Source organism: Mycteria americana, chromosome 3 (assembly GCF_035582795.1).
Source record: "Mycteria americana isolate JAX WOST 10 ecotype Jacksonville Zoo and Gardens chromosome 3, USCA_MyAme_1.0, whole genome shotgun sequence".
Taxonomy (NCBI): domain Eukaryota; kingdom Metazoa; phylum Chordata; class Aves; order Ciconiiformes; family Ciconiidae; genus Mycteria; species Mycteria americana.
In genome coordinates, this window is record NC_134367.1 from 13,512,259 (window position 1) to 13,517,527 (window position 5,269).

At 40.0% G+C, this 5,269-nt stretch overlaps 1 non-coding gene across 1 annotated transcript; it reads right to left on the reverse strand.

The window, feature by feature from the left end:
- Nucleotides 1-3,054: 3,054 nt before the first annotated feature.
- On the reverse strand, nucleotides 3,055-3,126 carry TRNAE-CUC (transfer RNA glutamic acid (anticodon CUC)). The gene has a single exon. It is a non-coding gene; the product is annotated as a tRNA-Glu (tRNA).
- Nucleotides 3,127-5,269: the final 2,143 nt, after the last annotated feature.

A 5,269-nucleotide genomic window follows, 5' to 3' on the forward strand; every position in this document is an offset into this window, starting at 1 on the left:
ATGGTGTTTAAGAAAGAAAAGTTTGCAGGAAGAGGTATTAGATCCTGTGAATGACAATAACTGATATAACTCAAAAAAGTTAACAAGCTACTAGTGCAAAAGACTTTGTTCAAGTCAATTTAATTATATGGATTATCTCTACCATTGTGCCATGACAGAACTACAGAAATGGAATAATATCATGAATGGGGAAAACAACAGAAAATATAAACTGTTTTTGTTTAAATCTTAAGTTTTAAATAAAATATGACAATAAATACAGAAGTAAAATTATGTCACTTCTTCCAACACTATGAATTGCACAAAAGAATAGCAAAACTAGATGCTTATGTTATGTAATGTTGGCCAAAAATTTTGAGCAATAAAATTTGCTGATGAGTGAACTGAGTGCTGAAAAGGGAACTGGTCTCATTTATTCCAGTCACAAATAAGCCACCAAGGATTCCAGAATAAAGCATGAACTAATGATGATAAAGACCAACTAAATTATGACAGTACATCTTTAACAAAGAGATAACAGTGTGGGTGATTAGCTCATAAAAGCAGAAGAACGTTGGATGTGATGACATTTTTTGAAAATCATCGTATGCCCCAGGATTCAGGAACAACAACAACAAAAAAATTAAAGGTGAGGCCCATCTCTGTATAGACAGCCTTCACAATGTCATGGCACAGTGCAAGCCCTAATCTCTGAACCTAAGGCCACGTCCAACTCAAGGTTCAGTTTCATCTTGACATAGTTTGCTGCAAAATGTGGAATAGGAACTGCTGAAACATGAAAACTTAGATTTAATTCATTTATTGTAAATGGTTCTTGCCTGCAAGCCATCTACAAAGGAGTCATAAAGCACAAACATGATAAAGAGGGAAACATCAGTTTGTCTTCCAAATGGTAATTTTACAAGCCAAATAAACAGACCAAGAAAAGGAGTGAGATATAAAAAATAGGCAGTATACCTAACAGTTCATTAGAATTCTGGTTTATCATTACATTCCATGATGAATCATGATGTGCCACTAAAAGTACGTCATGTAGATGCTCACATGCCCAAAACCCGCGCTACTGAAGAACATCGAAACATTGAACAGGTAGCCAAGGCTGTCAAAATTGAAGTGGCTCAGGTGGACCTGGACTGGGAGCATAAGAATGAGCTATTTGTAGCTCGATGGTCCCACGAAACATCAGGACATCTAGGGAGAGATGCAACATACAGATGGGCTCATGATCAAGGGGTAGACCTGACCATGGAGGCCAATACACAGGTCACCCATGTGCAGGAAACACGTGCTGCAATCAAGCAAGCCACATGAGTAAAGTACGCCTGAAATAGAGGGTGGTGGCTAGGTTTCCAATATGGTGAGGCCTGGCAGATTGACTATATTGGACCACTGTCATGGACACACCAAGGGAAACACTACATACCCATCATGGTGGAAGCAACTACTGGGTAGCTAGAAACATATCCTGTAAACCATTGCCATTACCTGAAACACCATCTTAGGCCTTGAAAGGCAAATTTGTGGTGACATGGTACCCCAGAAAGAATTGAGTCAGACAATGGGACTCATTTCTGAAATAACTTCATAACATTCTGGGCCAAGAAACAGGGCATTGACTGGGTGTATCACATCCCCTATTACCCACAAGCCTCTGGAAAAATTGAGAGATGTAATGGACTGTTAAAGGCTATGTTGAAAGCATTGGGCAATGGGGCATGGAAGCACTGGGATATAAATTTAGCAGAAGCCACCTGGCTGGTAAACACCAGAGCATCTGCTAACCATCCCAGTCCTGCCCAAACAAAACCCCTACATACTGTGGGAAGAGATAAGGTCCCTGTAGTGCTGTCATGGTTTAACCCCAGTAGGCAGCTCAGCCTCATACAGCTGCTCGCTCATTTCCCCCCGGTGGGATGGGGAAGACAATGGGAAGGGTAAAAGTGAGAAAACTCCTGGGTCAAGATACAGACAGTTTAATAGGGAAAGCAAAAGCTGCGCACACAAGCAAAGAAAAATAAGGAATTCATTCACTCCTTCCCTTCGGCAGGCAGGTGTTCAACCATCTCCAGGAAAGCAGGGTTCCATCACATGTAATGGTTACTTGGGAAGACAAACACCATCACTCTGAACGTCCCCCCCTTCCTTCTTCTTCCCTCAGCTTTATATGCTGAGCATGACACCATATGGTGTGGAATAGCCCTTGGGTCAGTTGGGGTCAGCTGTCCCAGCTGTGTCCCCTCCCAACTTCTTGTGCACTCCCAGCCTACTCGCTGGTGGGGTGGGGTGAGGAGCAGAAAAGGCCTTGACTCTGTGTAAGCACTGCTCAGCACCAACTAAAACATCCCTGTTATCAACACTGTTTTCAGCACAAATCCAAAACACAGCCCCATACCAGCTACTATGCAGAAAATTAACTCTGTCCCAGCCAAAACCAGCACAAGTGCACATAAGTGACTGGGGAAGGCAGTGTGCGTTGCTCCTCCCTTGAGAAAAGTCAAACCCATTCATGGGATTGTCTTCACTCAAGGACCTGGGTGTACTTGGTGGGTAATGCAGAAGGATGGGGAGATCTGGCATGTGCCTCAAGGAGATTTAACCTTGGGGGGAAAATAACCTGTGATGTGAGTTGTATGTTGTAGGAAGTAATGTAGCAAGAACGACCTGGACTGACACAGACTGAGCTTTGCAAGGAACTGGGCAAGTACAATGACCCAAACCAAGCTGGTGTTGGCACCCAGTACTTGAACATGCTGCTTCTCCTGTGTTGAGCACCTATCTTGACAGATAGGGTCCAAGTCATAGCCTGCTTTTATAAACATTTGAGGGAGTGGTGGAAGCCCATGGAATGGGAGAATAATATCCGTTAAGGGACAGGGGATACGAGTTAATGAGAATGTATAAATCTATATGTTGGATATAAAGATGGTTTAAGTCTGTAGTATAAGTTATGAATGTTGGTAAGAACAGACTTCAGTGATGAGAAAGAGATACAATGGGATGTATCCCATTATCATGTTCCTCATGCCCCACACATTGGGCTCCACAAAGGACTGTTTCCCTGACCGGGAATCGAACCTGGGCCGCGGCGGTGAGAGCGCCGAATCCTAACCACTAGACCACCAGGGAATACAAAAATTAGACTAGAATAGAATAGATTAGATTAGAATAGATTAGATTAGAATATTGGTTTATCAGTCCCTCAGGGAGAGACTGATCTCACCTAAACTTAGCTATCTAAAATTTGTCTAATGTAGGGATTTGCATTCCCTCGATAGTCCCTGCAGAGAGAAAGGGAATTCTTCCCACCCTTCTAAAATACGTATGTTCAGATGATACGAGTCTCCCACCTGAGTCCCCTGTTTCTCTACCAACTACTGTCTAGGTGACTAGGTTAGACTAGTTATCTAATGTGTAAATGCCCAGAGGCACATTAAATTAATCTTACCCTTGGGGTAAGATTTGTGTAAAAATAGGCATCTAATGCTATGTGCATCACTGACACTTCTGTCAGACTAGGAGGGGCTTGGAGGGGCCTGGGAAAATCCTTTCAGGACTCTAGGAGATTAAATTGTACTGAATGCCTGTGTTCAGGCAACTGAACCCCATAATGATGGTAGAGTACCCGTGATGCAAGATGGGTCTTAACATGATCTCTTTATTTCAGAGTGTTAACATTTAAATTTTTTTTTTATTTTATCTATGGCTTGTCTACATTCGTTTTTCCTTAGCAAAGCCAAACCCAGCTGCAATTAAGACCCATGTGTACTGGGCATTCTGACATATTTCAGTGGAAGCTGGATCAAGCTAGCTCTTGGTTTTTTCCAAGATATCAGTCTAGCCTTTCATATTGACTCTGTATGGATCTAAAGGAGCTGTCTTCTTTGGACTATTTCACCTGTCATAACTCAACTGCTAAGCTTCTAAGAGGAATCTTTTCAATCTCTCTGTGCCTTTACAAATATATCTATATTTGCAATACATACTTATGACAAGTCAGGATCCATGTGGAACTCTTGATTCTCTTTCTACATACATTTGTGACAATGAACAGTCAAAGACATTATTCTCTCCCCTTCTGAATTTTAAGAAGTATTATGGCAGTGATGATTGGAAAAAATAGATGACCAATGTTTTCCCTCCCTCCTATCAGTCAACATGCTCTCTTCCAGAATGAGTTTTACCAATCATTGAATATATTTTCTCAAATGGAGCAATTTGTCTGTTTCTTGCATGCTGATTAAAGAAAATTAGAAACACTTCACATGTAACACTAACCCCCTACAGATTTGTTTGAGATGTATTTTGGTAATTTAGTCTTAGTTTGATAAATGTGTAACCATTAGTATATTACAAAGGTCACCAATATCATTCATGCACTGAGTGATTTAAGCTCTTTCTCTCTTCTACATTATGCAACAGATAAAACCCTTTTTTTGGCTTGAGAAACTGTTTCTGAATACAGGAATTGCTTGTTCATAATTTTTTTTCACTATAATTCTACCAAGCATTGGGCTGCAAGAGTGAAAAAAAAGACTGAAAGAATTACAGACTAAAACTCAAGTTATGTCAATCATTGATCTGTGAAGAATTAAAAACTAGTTTCATTTTGGAAAGAAGCTAATTCTCTTAGGAAAACCTCATCTATTCAAGTTCCTGTGCATCCTTTATATAAAACCACAGGCATACTTCCAAGATATGCAAACAGCTATATGTAGTTCATTAGAAGTTTCCTTAGGATTTTTTTGCCTAACTAACAGAAGAATTTAAATTAGAGAAGTTATTTATCCTTAATTCTTCAGTTCTAGATATGTAAATACCATTCAGAATAATTTTCATAAAAGGATAGTTAGGTATATTGGAATGAATAAATTTTACAAGTATAACAAAAGAAAGAATAGTTTATAGCTGGAAACATACTGTGAAAAGCTCAATAGGGAATAATGTTGCACTGATCTGGGGAGGGAAAATGATGCTAAATGGCTTCTCCATTGTTTAATTTCTGTGACATAAGAATACTAAACCAAACTAAACTATGTAATTGATCTATCCACAAAAGAAAACTTGGGGCAGATACAAGGAAAGAGATTTATACTGTGCAATAGTGACTACTGCAAAACCTCTCTTATTTACAGAATCTGTAAGGTGAGAGGCATCTAAGAACAGAGGCCACAAATCCAGCACTGAGAGTAGGGAACCATCTCAACAGAGTTCAAGAGATATTTAGTAAGTGCTAGGTTTTAAGTATCTTCTTTAGTGCTGCAAGAGGAAG